General features: G+C 43.9%; 1 protein-coding gene across 1 annotated transcript in view; it reads left to right on the top strand.

Annotated features, from left to right (window-relative positions):
- LOC139278526 (transcriptional regulator QRICH1-like) overlaps positions 1 to 16,907 on the top strand; it is a 229,132-nt gene that overhangs the window by 129,249 nt on the left and 82,976 nt on the right. The window contains exon 4 of the mRNA XM_070897384.1: positions 12,264 to 12,408. The gene's annotated coding sequence lies outside the window, so the exon portion shown is untranslated. The remainder of the gene's footprint in view (positions 1 to 12,263; positions 12,409 to 16,907) is intronic.

Below are 16,907 nucleotides of genomic sequence, written 5' to 3' on the forward strand. Positions count from 1 at the left end.
TCTAACAGCAGCAACTCTGTTGGTCGGAGTATAAACCAGGAAATAGTGGGAGTGTTAGATCTCTTAATTTCCAATGAAATACGAATTCCGATTTTAGTTTTAATGTCACTTTATTTTAGCAGCAGTAACAAGCTCTTGGCTTTAAGCCAGGTCTTTGTCCTTCTGATATCACATGGCCAAAATGGCTGTATTTATACCGGGTTCAATTTACAGAAAAGAACTCGCCTTCTTTGACCTTATTGGCTCAATTAATAGTCTTTTAACCTTTAATTGGCTCGCTACCCAAGGTCCTAAAATGTCAAGTTGATTGATGACTTAATGCAACATGCTCCCACTCACGTAGCATCTCTGACTTGGTGTCTGTGAATTTTCACAGCCTGTCTAAATGCAGCCTGCTTGAATTCTCTATCAATCCCCCCTTTGATTCTTTCACAAACTGAATCATAAAACATCAGGTATCACTGGTTAAACATTCCACAAAATAATTTCATACATGTTAATAGAGTTTCCTTCTAAAATTTGTTGATGTGTTTCGCCACATGTCCGGACGAGTAGCTTCCACACAAATTTACACCAACCCGAGTTCCATCGTAGCCACAATGGAAGTCTGGTTTTAGTAGGTTAATTAACCTTATTCCAATTTAATCCAAATTAATATCTTAATTCAACCAGTAAACAACCTTCCCTTAAGCATAACATACCCCTGTGCCATGTACAGACGGTCTGCTGGGACCTGCAAGGTGTCTCACATGCGGGACAACAGCTACAGCCGCCTGGTCGCAACAACATTTAATCAACATAAACAAACAATATAAAAGTAAAATAATTACAACAAATAGAATTAAACCTTCCACAAATGAAGTTCCTATTGAACCTAGCCATTCAGTGGCTCCGCTCCACAAAGTGAATGATGGGGGTTGCTTAAGTTTTTCTACCTCCTTTTGGATATGCTCCGCTAAGTGGGTAATTTCTTCGGAGCTATCTGGGATATATGTGCAACACTCAGTTCCGAGTAGGGTGCAAGTACCTCCCTTTTCAGCCAGGATGTAATCAAGGGCCAGTCTATTCTGTAGGGCTACTGTGCGGATTGCTACCATTTCTGCATTGATTTTAACTAGGGCCGCTGAGGTATCATTGGCTACCCGTTCCACAACGGATGCCATGTTAATGGATTCCCTTGCCAGTCTGGCGGTCCCATACCTGGGGATCAGAATGGCAAAGAACCTCTCTGTTTCTGTGATAGCTCTCTTAGGACGGTGTAAATGTTCCGACAGTGACTTTATATGATACATATAAGGCACAATGTAGGCTAAATAGCAGGATCCCGTCCAATTCTGGGGCAACCAAGGGTAGGCCTTGTGGCCACATACCCAATAGGTGCCATTATAGGCAATGAATGTTAGCTGTTTCTTTGTCAGCAACACTCCGGGGCCTGTCCAGGCTTTTACATCTGTTTTATTCAGAATCCCCATTACGTTAAAAATTCCCACATCGGCCCAGTTTGGACGGTTCCGTGGCTTGATTATATTATAATTCCGGGATCAGTTACTATACCCCATATTTTGGCCTCCTTTGATGTTTCTAATCAGACAGACCGATTCCCCCGGTCTTCCTATTCCCGAAGTATTAGTGATCGCAAAAAATAGGGGCCGTTTGGAATTAATGTAGCATGGTTGGTATCCGCCTTCAAAGGTAGTCAGATTGTAACCTGCTGACTTCCATTTACGTGCCCAGTTTTCCGAATCCTGAAATGCATTGCCTGTTTTGTTTTGATTAATTATCCACTCAGCCATTTCCGAGATATTCAAGGGAACTGGCCTCAAGGGAATCCTTCCCTTTGAGTGAATAGGAATATGCGCACACACCCAACAACTAGAAATGTTACCTTGTTTGGCATAAATGTATGACATATATAAAAAGGTATTTACATGTAATTCCCTTGCTACCCTACTATTTCCCTTTGGTGCAGAGGGTCGGCTAGTAAGAAGTAGGCCTATGCCTAGAATACCTACAATCAATAATACAGTAAATTTATAAATTTTCGCAAAAAGTAATTGTCCTTATTAGATTTCAGCTTCAGTTACGGGTGCTCATTTAACGTGTGAAGCGTGGATCCAGGCTTTCTTTCCTTGAACTTTAACAGCTGCCTGGGTGGTCAATAACACTTGATAAGATCACTCACACTTGGCACCCAAAGGTTCTTTCTGCAACTTTTTCACATACACCCAGACTCCCGGGATGATGTCGTGTCCTCCTTCGGGTGGATTACCCCAAGCTGCCGATACCTGTCGGGAAACAGAACTAATAGCATTGGTTAAGTTCTGACAGTATGATAACAAAGTGTCACTCATTAAGTGAACATCAGCTTTCCGTAAATCGATAGTTCCTGGCAGCGACATGGGTCTTCCTGTTATAATTTCAAATGGGCTTAGACCTGTAGTTCCTGAATAGTGGTGGGGTTTTTAGCAGCCCGAATGGCTGCAGTTCTATCCTGGGTAAGTTCTCTCTTTCCTTGTGAAATCTTTTGTCCCAGGCATACAACCTCTTCTTGGGATATTTGTGCTTTTTCGATGCTGGCTTTATGTCCTTTCAGCCAAAGGTGGTCCAGCAAAGCTCGTAAATCTTGTTCATGCTGGTCTTCCGTGTTTGAAGCTCGCAGGATATTGTCTACATATTGGATGACTGTGGATGACAGGGGAGGTAATTCTCGCAAATGGCTTTGTAAAGCCATGTGGAATACCGTAGGGCTGTTGTGGAAACTCTGCGGTAACCGGGTCCAAGTATACTGTTGTCCTTGGACCGTGAAAGCAAACCACTGTCGAACCTCTGGTGCCAGAGGCATCGACCAAAATCTGTTGGCCATATCTATAACCGAGAAATATTTATGTTCCGGTTTGAGGGCAGTAAAAATGGTGGAGGGATCTGCGACCAAAGGAGCTTTTTGATCAATACACTGGTTAGCTTTCCTATAATCGACAGTCAAACGGCAAGTCTCATTAGATTTCTGTACCGGCCACACGGGGCTATTGGAGGAGCTATGCGTTTTAATAAGCACCCCTTGTTTCTCCAATTGCTGAATAACCGGTAAGATTCCCGCGATGGCAGTTGGACTGATGGGACACTGTTTAGTGCATGGAGGCTTGGTCCCGGTAAATGACGCAGGTTCCATCTGGAGTAGGCCACAATCGTTCTTATCTTTAGCCCATATTGGGTGTTCCTTCAATTCTTCTTTCTTCAAAGTTCTAATTAACCATGTCATCCGACCATCCTCGAAATGCAACGATGAATCTATTTGGATTAGAACGTCCATTCCCAAAAGGGGTTGATCTACTGGGCCTATCCAGACCGGCGTGGTTAGTTCATGTGGACCCAGCCCTTTAAGTACCGGTGTTGTCCTTTTAATTTCCATTTTATGGCCCCCAACTCCATAGGCTGTACGTGCCCTACCATCCAACGGCAAAAAGTCTTCATATTGTAGGGGTAAGCATGTTAATTCCGCCCCTGTGTCTAAAAGACAGTCCACATCCTTATCACCCACCCTCACAGTTATATATAGCCCATCTCCCCTCTGTTGTATTAGTGCGAGGAGGGGGGCCAGGGTGGGCTCTAATCGCTTTTTGCTATCCCAAGTAACTCCTTCTGTTGTTGTATTGTCAGTCGCTTAAATGCTTCTATGAGGTCGTTATCTTGTGACAAGCCTGGTTTGTTGGCTGAATTGTATCCCTGGCTGCGTTCTCTTCCACGGCCACGACCTTGCTGTTTTGCCCTGCACATCTTGGCCCAGTGACCTTCTTTCCCACAATAATGACATTTTACGGGTAATTTTCCTAATAACTGTTTATCGGAATCCTGGGATTTCCATCCCATAGCCTGTACAGCTCGGACTTTAGCTCCCATATCCCGATCTAATTGGTTACATCGATCCACCAATGCTGCAAAGGTAGTTCCTCTACCTTCCCAGTCCGGTAACGCTACTTTAAGCATTTTGGACAGTTCTGGCTTTAGACCTGCCACGAAAGCTGCTTTCAGGGGTCCAAACACTTGTTCATCCATTTCCTCATCCGTATTATTCATACCCGAATGTTCTAGCCATGCGCATCTAAACCACTCGTCATACTCCAGGACCTCCTCTGTTCCTTTCTGTTGGCAGGCTGCAATTTTTCCCCAGTCTGTCTTAGCTGGACTGAAGGCTTGCAGCCAGTGTTTAATCGCCTCCCATCCTGCGTCTAATTCTTGCTCATCCTGCCTCAAAGCTTCTTCTACCTTGTCGTGCAATTTTCTTCCCTGTGTTTTTGGCACCATTATGGTCAAAATTTGCACGCCGTCCCAGGGATGAAGTTGATATATATTTCTTAAGCGGTCCAATTGGTCCCACATTTTTACTCCCCCTTTCTTTGGATTGGGCAACTCCTTGGACCATTTATCAATGTTCTCTGGGTCTGCCGGATCATGAAATAAGTATTTTTTATACAGCCTTTTTTTCGTTTTTTTGGTTCTGCCCTCATCCGCAGTCTCTTCTGATTTGACTACAACTCGTCTTTTTTTAAACGGGGCAAAGCGCACCCCTAATTCGTCATGCTCCGACCCTGTATCGTCAGAGGATTCAGAATCCGTATCTATTCCTCGGTCGTGTCTTTGGGTTTGCGCTTTTAATTTATCCAAACATGGGTACCCTGGGAATTGACCGATACATTTTTCTTTTCCTATTACTGTCTCTTGACCTAATGATTTTTTCCATTCTTTAATTTCACCGTTAAGATCTTTAACTTCCGCTTCCAGCTTTTCAAGTTCAAGCTTTTTCTGTCGCAGCTGTGCACAAACAGCTTGCAATTAGTCCTTTGTACTGGTCAGTTCTCGATCATGTTGGGAACGCATTATAATTTCATTCCGCTTTCGGATCTTTCCCATAACAGCTAGGGACCATCTGATTCGCTCTTTATTTTTCATACGTGTCGTTTTTCCCCAGACCCTTTTAATCTCGTCCAAGGACCATTGTCATTTGGAGGTTCCGTACTTTTGTTCGATCTTAATACAGGTTTTAGATAAGTTGAATTGTTGCTCCATGTATTCTTTCAACTGTTCGAGAATCTCATCTATCGAAACCTCAGGTGGTGCCTGCCCATCTTTAACAGTTGTAGGCAATTCTTTGCTCTTATCTCCTGCTGCCATAATACTGATTTCTTTACTGGGGTCTCGAGTCGTAGGCTTTCTAGCCGATCAGTGGGTCGGTGATTAATTAACTAACACACCGCCGAAGTTAGACGTCTATGGGACCTCGAGCCGACTACCAACCGGAGGGTTCGCAAACCGGAGGCTATCGGAATCGTGTGGAAGGAGAGGCGAATTTAGACTTTTGACCGAGGACTTTTATAAAGAGGAGTTGTTACCTCAGTATGTAGGTCCGATGTCCAAAATTCAGTTTCTTCCCTCAGTGATCGTGTTCGTGACGCCAAAATTCTAAGATCTCTTAATTTCCAATGAAATACGAACTCCAATTGCAGTTTTAATGTCACTTTATTTTAGCAGCAGTAACAAGCTCTTGGCTTTAAGCCAGGTCTTTGTCCTTCTGATATCACATGGCCAAAATGGCTGTATTTATACCAGGTTCAATTTACAGAAAAGAACTCGCCTTCTTTGATCTTATTGGCTCAGTTAATAGTCTTTTAATCTTTTAATTGGCTCGCTACCCAAGGTCCTAAAATGTCAAGTTGATTGATGACTTAATGCAACATGCTCCCACTCACGTAGCATCTCTGACTTGGTGTCTGTGAATTTTCACAGCCTGTCTAAATGCAGCCTGTTTGAATTCTCTATCAGGGGGCATGTAAAAAGGGAACAGCAATAATCATGTGTGATTTTAACCTCCATATTGATTGGACAAATCAAATTGGTCAGGGTAGCCTTGAGGAGGAGTTCATAGAGTGCATAAGGGACGGGTTCCTTGAGCAGTATGTAGCGGAACCAACCAGGAGACAGGCTATCTTGGGTCTGGTCCTGTGTAATGAGACAGGATGAATAAACAATCTCCTAGTAAAGGATCCCCTTGGAATGAGTGATCATAGCATGGTTGAATTTCAAATTCAGATGGAGGGTGAGAAAGTTGGATCTCAAACCAGCATACTAAGCTGAAATAAAAGAGACTATGAAGGTATGAGGGCAGAGCTGGCTAAAGTGGACTGGGAAACTAGATTAAAGTGTAGGACGGTTGATGAACAGTGGCGTATATTTAAGGAGATATTTCACAACTCTCAAGAAAAATATATTCCAGTTAGGAGAAAAGGGTGTAAAAGAAAAGTTAGCCATCCGTGGCTAACTAAAGAAATAAAGGACGGTATCCAGTTAAAAACAAGGGCATACAAAGTGGCCAAAACTAGTGGGAGGACAGAAGATTGGGAAGCGTTTAAAAGCCAGCAAAGAATGACTAAAAAAATGATTAAGAAAGGGAAGATAGACTATGAAAGTAAACTAGCATGAAATATAAAAACAGATAGCAAGAGTTTCTATAGGTATATAAAAAGGAAAAGAGTGGCTAAAGTAAATGTTGGTCTCTTAGAGGACGAGACTGGGTAATTAGTGATGGGGAACATAGAGATGGCAGAAACTCTGAACAAATATTTTGTATCAGTCTTTACGGTAGAGGACACTAATAATATTCCAGCAGTGGATAGTCAAGGGCTATAGTGAGGGGAGGAACTTAACACAATCACAATCACTAAGGAGGTGGTACTCAGTAAGATAATGGGACTAAAGGCAGATAAATCCCCTGGACCTGATGGCTTGCATCCTAGGGTCTTAAGAGAAGTAGCGGCAGGGATAGTGGATGCATTGGTTGTAATTTACCAAAATTCCCTGGATTCTGGGGAGGTCCCAGCAGATTAAAAAAGGAGGCAGACAAAAAGCAGGAAACTATAGACCAGTTAGCCTAACATCTGTCGTTGGGAAAATGTTGGAGTCCATTATTAAAGAACCTGTAGCAGGACATTTGGAAAAGTATAATTCAGTCAGGCAGAGTCAGCATGGATTTATGAAGGGGAAGTCATGTTTGACAAATTTGATGGAATTCTTTGAGGATGTAACGAACAGGATGGATAAAGGGGAACCAGTGGATGTGGTGTATTTGGACTTCCAGAAGGCATTTGACAAGGTGCCACATAAAAGGTTACTGCACAAGATAAAAGTTCACAGGTTTGGGGATAATATATTAGCATGGATAGAGGATTGGCTAACTGACAGAAAACTGAGAGTCGGGATAAATGGTTCATTCTCGGGTTGGCAATCAGTAACTAGTGGGGTGCCGTAGGGATCAGTGCTGGGACCCCAACTATTTACAATCTATATTAACGACTTGGAAGAAAGGACTGAGTGTAACGTAGCCAAGTTTGCTGACAATACAAAGATGGGAGGAAAAGCAATGTGTGAGCAGGACACAAAGAATGTGCAAAATGACATAGACAGGCTAAGTGAGTGGGCAAAAATTTGGCAGATGGAGTATAATGTAGGAAAATGTGAGGTTATGCACTTTGGCAGAAAAAAAAATCAAAGAGCAAGTTATTACTTAAATGGAGAAAGATTGCCAAGTGCTGCAGTACAGTGGGACCTGGGGGTACTTGTGCATGAAACACAAAAGGATAGTATGCAGATACAGCAAATGATCAGGAAGGCCAATGGAATCTTGGCCTTTATTGCAAAGGGGATGGAGTATAAAAGCAACGAAGTCTTGCTACAGTTATACAGGGTATTGGTGAGGCCATACCTGGAATACTACGTGCAGTTTTGGTTTCCATATTTACAAAAAGATGTACTTGCTTTGGAGGCAGTTCAGAGAAGGTTCACTAGGTTGATTCTGGAGATGAGGGGGTTGACTTATCAGGAAAGGTTGAGGAGGTTGGGCCTCTACTCATTGGAATTCAGAAGAACAAGAGGTGATCTTATCGAAACGTATAAGATTATGAGGGGGCTTGACAAGGTGGATGCAAAGAGGATGTTTCCACTGATAGGGGAGACTAGAACTAGGGGGCATAATCTTAGAATAAGGGACCATCCATTTAAAACTGAGCTGAGGAGGAATTTCTTCTCACAGAGGGATGTAAATCTGTGGAATTCGTTGCCTCAGAGAGCTGTGGAAGCTGGGACATTGAATAAATTTAAGACAGAGATAGACAGTTTCTAACCAATAAGGGATTAAGGGGTTATGGGGAGCGGGCAGGGAAGTGACCTGAGTCCATGATCGGATCAGCCATGATCGTATTAAATGGCGGAGCAGGCTTGCGGGGCCGAATAGCCTACTTCTGCTCCTATTTCTTATGTTCTTATGTTCTTATGGACTATGCTTGTCCAGACATCAAAGTCCCGTTCTTTTATAGTCATATTGTGGCCGTGCTGAGTTTAGTTGATTGCAGACACTATACTGTGGAAACACCAGGGGCTAGACTTTCCATTCATGATCACCCATTTATTGCCCATTTTTGCTCAAAAGTGGAAAGTAGGGCTGGAACATTGCCTATTCAGCACTGGCCCAACTATCAGCACACATGAATGTGCTACATCGCCCGGCCTATGACTATTGCCCAGATGATCGGCGACCGCAACTTTCGCCATATCGTCCACACTTTGCCGAGCTGATCGCTCGCTGAAAAGATCGCTGGAGAAAAGCTGCACTCACCTGACCTTAAGTCGGCAGTACTCGGCAGTACTCGGCACTACGGATGCCACTTTAACGTTGCAGGATCTGTACTGAAAGGCTCCTTCAAGTGCTTATAAGGAGAACCAATTTGTGAGTGATTTTAAGGGTCTTTTTGACTCTTACCAATCATCTAATCACATTTGTATCTGTTGAGGATACATTTAGGGCATTTATAGCGATTTATAGTGATGGGGTCTGTAATTTTTCTACCAGTATTGGCTACTAATCACATGCTGCAGACTGAAGATGGGAGAAGGTATATTGAAGAGCATCATGTGCCCAATCAAAGAGATGGCAGACTGCTGCGGAGGAGATCTTACACCCAACGCATTTACAGGGAAAAGCAATCATACCTGAACTTGCCCGATAACACATGCCTCAGGAGGCTGCGCTTCCGAAAGGAGGTCATCGGTGAGATATTTCAACTAATTAAGGGAGATATGCAGCCTACCAGCACCATCAGGACTGCACTGCCCATTGAGGTTAAGGTTACTACGGCACTTTCCTTTGACGCATCGCGCTCCTTTCAGGCCTCAGCTGGTGACATTTGCTGCATCTCTCAGCATGCCACACATTGCTCCATTTGACAGCTGACTGAAGACCTTTACACACGCAGGATGGACTTTATAAGCTTCCCTATGACCAGGTAGAGACAGACTGAGAGAGCTTTGAGTTTCTCGTGAATAGCAAACTTCCCCAAGATGCAAGGAGCAATAGACTGTACGCACATCGCCCTGAGAGCACCTTTACAGGATGCAGAGGTGTTTTGGAACCAAAAGGGATTCCACTCAATGAATGTGCAGCTCGTTGACAACCACAACCAAATAATCATAGCAGTAAATGCAAATTTTCCAGGCTGCATCCATGATGTGCACATCTTGCATGACAGCACTGTCTCTGACCTGTTTAAGAGTCAGCCACAAGGTGACGGTTGGATGCTGGGGGATAAAGGATATGGCCTTGCCAGCTGGCTCATGATCCCCCTGCATAAGTCCCAGATGGAAGCTGAGAAGCGCTACAATGAAAGCCATATAGCTGCACGCAATGTCGTCGAAAAGACAATTGGAGTGCTTAAGCAGCACTTCAAATATCTGGACCACTCAGAAGGCAACTTAAAATACCACCCTGAGCAGGTTGCTGAGTTCATTGTGGTGTGCTGCATGTTGCATAGCCTAGCTATGAGGAGAGGACAACAATTGCCAGATAGGACTGCCAGTTTGCCTCAGGAGAGAGGGAGGCGGAAGAGGAGGATGAGGAGGAGGATGACGAAGACCTCGGGGAGGACAATCAGCCTGGCAATGAATCCATGCCCCCATGCCCCCCTGCAACACTGGAAAAGCCCCGTGGTAGTTACGCAGCTGCAAAACTCTTGTGTCAGCAGCTCATAAATGGACATTTTTCGTGAACTTACTTTGGTGACAGTTACAGTTGCGTTACGTTTCATCATTTCCTGGCCTGGCCTGGTCATGGCCATTGTTTCCAACTATTTTATTCATGTTTTACCTTATGTTATTAGAACACACTTCGGGACAATTGTAAAGTTAAATAAATAATTTAATAATGACTGAGAAATTTGGAACTTTTTATAATAAACATATATACCCCACCTCCCCCCCCCCCCCAGAATTCTTTGCAAAAAAAAATGCATGCGCAGAATGGCCGTTGCTATGGATGCCAGCCTTCCACATCGCTAAGGCCCATTCCACATCGTTAAGGCTATCGCCCAAAATAAAAAGCCAAAAGTAGCGATCAAAAAAATGGCCGATCTTCCAGCGATCCTGAGAAATAAAAAATCGCCAGGGCCAGAACATCGCCCATTTTTTGAGCGATAGCGATCTGAGTGGAAAGTCTAGCCCCAGAAACAGCATAGTTGTTTCAGAGAGATTATTTTTAAAGCACGTGTACAGGATTCTTACTCAATAAACCACAATGGCACTGCTCTGATTTGTCACCAGGTTTAACTGCCGGCTCTAACACTCAATACGACGTTACAAGGGCAGCAGGCGCATGGGAGCACCATCACCTCCAAGTTCCCTTCCAAGTCACACACAATCCTGACTTGGAAATATATTGCCGTTCCTTCATCGTCGCTGGGTCAAAACGCTGGAACTCCCTCCCTAACAGCACTGTGGGAGTACCTTCACCACACAGAGTGCAGTGGTTCAAGAAGGTGGCTCATTGCCATCTTTTCAAGGGCAATTAGGGATGGACAATTGTCAGTGATGCCCACATCCCAGGAATGAATTTTTTTTAATTGCTGGAGTAGGGCATGAGTGTCATGAGTTGGATTTTTTTTTCACCTTTCAGCTCCAATTAATTTTGCCTGGCAAATTGCTAAAAATGTGAGTTGTTAATCACACGGTCAGGGAGCATCTGGGGCCTTGGTGAATGATGGGGCCAATAGTCTATCTCCTTAACCAATGAAATTTAAGGTTTTAAATGGTTAACAAATCTCTGAAGTGGTAGCTTGGACATTATTTAAACAAAGTTCATCACCAAATTACATGCAGGAAAATGTGTAGTTCGAAGGGCTAGACTTTGCATTGTTGTCCAGATCACCCAAAAATGGGCGATATTTCCGACGTTCGTGATCATTTTTTTTTGTGATCACCGGAATATCGCCCATTTTAAAACCCGCTGGTTTCCATTTTTTTATTTGGGTGTTAGCCGTAGCGATGTGAAATGGGCGTTAGTGATTTATTCCATCGTGCAAGACCTGTGTCCATAGCAACGGGCTTTTCCTGCAATTCGGGAGGTCAGGGGTCATCTGCACATACACAGAAGAGAGAGAGAAGAGAGAGAGAGAGAGAGAGAGATGAGATGATTTGAGAAGCAGGTGTGGAGTTTTTGATAGTAGTATTGCATTAGTGGCTGATTTTTGAAATAGAAAATATTGATGAAGTAATGAGTGATGTAGAGGTGGAGAAGGTGCCCGAACTGGGAGGTGGGAGAGGAAATGGGTGGACGAAGGCCGCCAAGCGCTTTACCGAAGAGGCCAATGCTGCCCTAGTCGCCGAGGTGGAAAATCGTTGGGCCTAATTGACCCGGGGTGGTCATGGGAAACCACCCCCCAGGGTGTACCAAAAAATCTGGTGTGATATCGCCAAAGTGGTGTCTTCGATGATGCATGAGGTCAAAGAGCCTAACCAGTGTCTCAAGCGCTGGAACGATCTCGTTGGTTCCGGCAGAGTAAGTATTAAATTTAATAAATAAATTGTAATGATGCAATAATTAATTCAAATGTAGATCTGCTGGATTGTAGTTAGGCTGGTAATCTTGGTGTCATGCGATGTCTCCTAACCTTGATCTTATTCAAGTTATTCTCAGACCACAAATATAACCATGCATTCAATTGCATAGAAAGCATATTAGCATATAACGTTAATGTTAACGATGAATAGCATGGGCGATGACTAATTGCGGATTGTCTGTGTGTTCTGTGTGTTGTGCTGTGTGTGTTGTGTTGTGTAATAGTAATAATAATAATAATAATCTGATATCTGTCAGTAATCTGATATCTGTCATATCTGTAATAGTACCGAGGCAATAATCTTATGCCATGCTCTTGTCACCTTTGCAGAAGAAACTTTCGAAGAATAGGGCGGAACAGAGGCATACTGCAGATTTCACCCCGTTGACGGACCATGAGGACCGGGCATTGGCCTTAGTGGGGGTCCACAATCGGTCGGCCACCCGTGGTGGTGCTGAACCTGTTCTTGTGCTACGTGAGTAATGTATAAACCATTGTTGATTTAAAGTAATTTAATGTCATTTCAGTACAACATATGATTGATGTAATGTTATGTAATGTTATGTAATGTTATGTAATAAATGATGGGATCATGAAATATCATTGAAATGTATGCAGATTCTGTACTATCATGATGTTAAATATATGTGACGTCTGACATTGATATTTATATTTATAGTAGTAGTGTTGCTCCTCGTACATATGACTTCATAGCATAAGCATTCTCATGTGACCCTGGCATCCCCTTCTCTTCGACTAACCTCATTATGTTTTCTAGGTCACCAGGCCTCACAGCCTCTCCAGGTTCCCCAGGTGCCCCAGGTTCCCCAGACTCATCAGCCTTCGCAGGCTCCCCAGGCTCCCATGGTTCTGTAGGTTCCCCCAGTTGTCTCTGGAGGCAAGGAGGCAAGAACCTCTCCTGTCCTTTTACAGATGCTCCTATCCACCCTAGTTAATTCAGAGTCTAACTTAAGGAACGGTAACTTCGATGGTATGAGACATGATTTGGCTAGAATAGATTGGCAAATGATAATTAAAGGGTTGACGGTGGATAGGTAATGGCAAACATTTAAAGATCACATGGATGAACTTCAACAATTGTACATCCCTGTCTGGAGTAAAAGGTAAACAGGGAAGGTGGCTCAACCATGGCTAACAAGGGAAATTAAGGATAGTGTTAAATCCAAGGAAGAGGCATATAAATTGGCCAGAAAAAGCAGAAAACCCGAGGACTGGGATAAATTTAGAATTCAGCAGAGGAGGACAAAGGGTTTAATCAGGAGGGGGAAAATAGAGTATGAGAGGAAGCTTGCTGGGAACATAAAAACTGACTGCAAAAGCTTCTATAGAAATATGAAGAGAAAAAGATTAGTGAAGACAAACATAGGTCCCTTGCAGTCAGATTCAGGTGAATTTATAATGGGGAACAAAGAAATGGCAGACCAGTTGAACAAATACTTTGGTTCTGTCTTCACGAAGGAAGACACAAATAACCTTCCGGAAATACTAGGGGACCGAGGATCTAGTGAGAAGGAGGAACTGAAGGAAATCCTTATTGGGCATGAAATTGTGTTAGGGAAATTGATGGGATTGAAGGCCGATAAATCCCTGGGGCCTGATAGTCTGCACCTCAGAGTACTTAAGGATGTGGCCCTAGAAATAGTGGATTAATTGGTGATCCTTTTTGCAAAAGTCTATCGACTCTGGATCAGTTCCTATGGACTGGAGGGTAGCTAATGTAACCCCGCTTTTTAAAAAAGGAGGGAGAGAGAAAATAGGTAATTATAGACCAATTAGCCTGACATCAGTAGTGGGGAAAATGTTTGAATCAATTATTAAAGATGAAATAGCAGCGCATTTGGAAAGCAGTGACAGGATTGGTCCAATTCAACATTGATTTATGAAAGGGAAATCATGCTTGACAAATCTTCTAGAATTTTTTGAGGATGTAACTAGTAGAGTGGACAAGGGAGAACCAGTGGATGTGGTGTATTTGGACTTTCAAAAGGCTTTTGACAAGGTCCCACACAAGAGATTTGTGTGCAAAATTAAAGCACATGGTATTGGGGGTAATGTACTGACGTGGATAGAGAACTGGTTGGCAGACAGGAAGCAGTGAGTCGTGATAAACGGGTCCTTTTCAGAATGGCAGGCAGTGACTAGTGGGGTGCCGCAGGGCTCAGTGCTGGGACCCCAACTATTTACAATATACATCAATGATTTAGATGAAGGAATTGAGTGTAATATCTCCAAGTTTGTGGATAACACTAAGCTGGATGGCGGTGTGAGCTGTGAGAAGGACGCTAAGAGGCTGCAGGGTGACTTGGACAGGTTAGGTGAGTGGGCAAATGCATGGCAGATGCAGTATAATGTGGATAAATGTGAGATTATCCACTTTGGTGGCAAAAACACGAAGGCAGAATATTATCTGAATGGTGGCAGATTGGGAAAAGGGGAGGTGCAACTGGACCTGGGTGTCATGGTACATCAGTCATTGAAAGTTGGCATGCAGGTACAGCAGGCGGTGAAGAAGGCAAATGGTATGTTGGCCTTCATAGTAAGGGGATTTGAGTATAGGAGCAGGGAGGTCTTACTGCAGTTGTACAGGGCCTCACCTACAATATTGTGTTCAGTTTTGGTCTCCTAATCTGAGAAAGGACATTCTTGCTATTGAGGGAGTGCAGCGAAGGTTCATCAGACTGATTCACGGGATGGCAGGACTGACATATGAGGAGAGACTGGATCGACTGGGCCTGTATTCACTGGAGTTTAGAAGGATGAGAGGGAATCTCATAGAAACATATAAAATTCTGACGGGACTGGACAGTTTAGATGCTGGAAGAATGTTCCTGATGTTGGGGAAGTCCAGAACCAGGTGACCCAGTCTAAGGATAAGGGGTAAGCCCTTTAGGACTGAGATGAGGAGAAACTTCTTCACTCAGAGAGTTGTTAACCTGTGGAATTCCCTACCGCAGAGAGTTGTTGATGCAAGTTCATTGGATATATTCAAGAGGGAGTTACATATGACCCTTGCTGCTAAAGAGATCAAGGGGTATGGAGAGAAAGCAAGGAAAGGGGTGAGGTGAATGATCAGCCTTGATCTTATTGAATGGTGGTGCAGGCTTGAAGGGCCGAATGGCCTACTCCTGCATCTATTTTCTATGTTTCTATGTTTCTATGATAGTGAGGAGGTGGAGGAGGAGCCATGCAGTGGGATCTTCCTGTGTTCCTGTGGCCACGTCTTCACCCACGAGGAAGCAGTGGGGCAAAGCTCCTTGTGGTGGGGCACCCCGAGTGGTTCCATGCCTGCGCTGACCCCGCGGAGGTTGGTTCAGCTCCAAGACCAGCAGATGTAAGCATGGACATGGTGGAACTATCCAGGATGAGCGTCGACATAGGTCGAGAGCTCCTCCAGGCAATGGGTGGTTTAACTAGCCACGTTGCTGCTCTGACTGCGAAAGCCTCGCAGGAGATGTCGCGGATGGTAGTGGTGATGGAGAGAATAGCCAAGTCCATGGATGCCAGACGGCAGTCTGTGGTCCCGGAATACAGCACTGCACCCCAAAGTGCCGAATCGCCATTGCCACCGACACGTGCAAGTCAGGAGGTAGCTCTTGCTTCTGACTCGGAGGACGTTTCTTTGGAAACATCCTCTCCATCTGCAGCCCCATCTTTGCATCTGCCGTCACCCCCCATACAGCAGCAGCCCTGCTACAAGGCGGCTTGGAGTTTGTACAAGGGGAAGAGGTTGGGTCCAGATTACGGTAAAGGAAAGGAGAGGCGTGGCCGCAGGTAGGGAGGGTGGGGATTATTATTATTGTTATCAAAAAATGTGTTGACTGGTGGGTGGGTGTTTGTTATATTTATGATTGTTTTTGAAAGTTTGTTGTTTTTATTGGTATTGTTATTTGTTATTTAAAAAAATGCACTGTTGGGGTGGGTGTGGGGTTACATGGATGTTTGTTGTAAAAAAAATGGTTTAAAACTTTTCTATGCATTAAAATGTTTTTATTTAACTTAACATTGTTGTGCAGTGTCTTCCAATAACAGAAACGTTAAGCATATACAAAGTTTGCAAACACTGGCGAGGCCAAGCCAGGAAAGGCAAAGATGAAACGTAACGTAACACTACTGTAACTGTAACTGTCACCAATGTAATGCAAAGTTTTCATTTATGAGTCGCGGACACAACAGTCAGCGATAAATGGGTGATAATTGGGCGTTAGTTTCCATTTTTAATCAAATATGGGCCTTAAATTAAATCTTAGCGATTAAATGGGCTGTAACTGGGCGGTAGCTGGGTGAACCCAATGGAAAGTCTAGACCTAAGTTTTTGTATAGATATGAATAAGACAGCCTCCTGCTCAGGTTCAGATTGTTGTTTAATTCATGATATTCAAGGACTGAATGCAGCTGCTACCGAAACCCAGGAGTTAAAATGACAGTGGATGGGGGCGTGGCACGAATGCACCAGGAATGTAAGGAAGTTGACCCAATTCCAACCCTCCTCCCACTGCTCTGGCCCGTTCTCGTCGGGCACGCCGTTTAATATCGGGACTATAATGTGTGATACTTGTGTGAATGTATGCAGCTAGTGTGGGATTAAGTGAGAAGGAAGACAAGACATAAAAGCAAGGTGATGCTGGTCCTCAGCTTGGAGAAGCCTGCTGCTTTAACTTTTTCTTACTTTCTCCCTACTTTGAAATGCACAACTGAGCAGGAACAAGGAGATGTTGTCAGAGGCAAAGCAAGCCAGATTGGTCCCGTCTATGATGCCATGAACTCCTGGGAATCCTGGCACCTAAGAAAGGTGATGCTTCTTTGCATAGGGAAAGTGACAGTAGTATTGCCCTTGCAGACGTGGCATCTGTCACTTTCTTGATAAATCTGTGAACAGCAGCCTGGTAGACCTGACATATGTTCCCTACAGTGACTCAGAACTATCTGGCTGCATTAAAGTTTAATGCAGCAGTG

Source organism: Pristiophorus japonicus, chromosome 13 (genome assembly GCF_044704955.1).
Source record: "Pristiophorus japonicus isolate sPriJap1 chromosome 13, sPriJap1.hap1, whole genome shotgun sequence".
Classification (NCBI taxonomy): Eukaryota; Metazoa; Chordata; class Chondrichthyes; family Pristiophoridae; genus Pristiophorus; species Pristiophorus japonicus.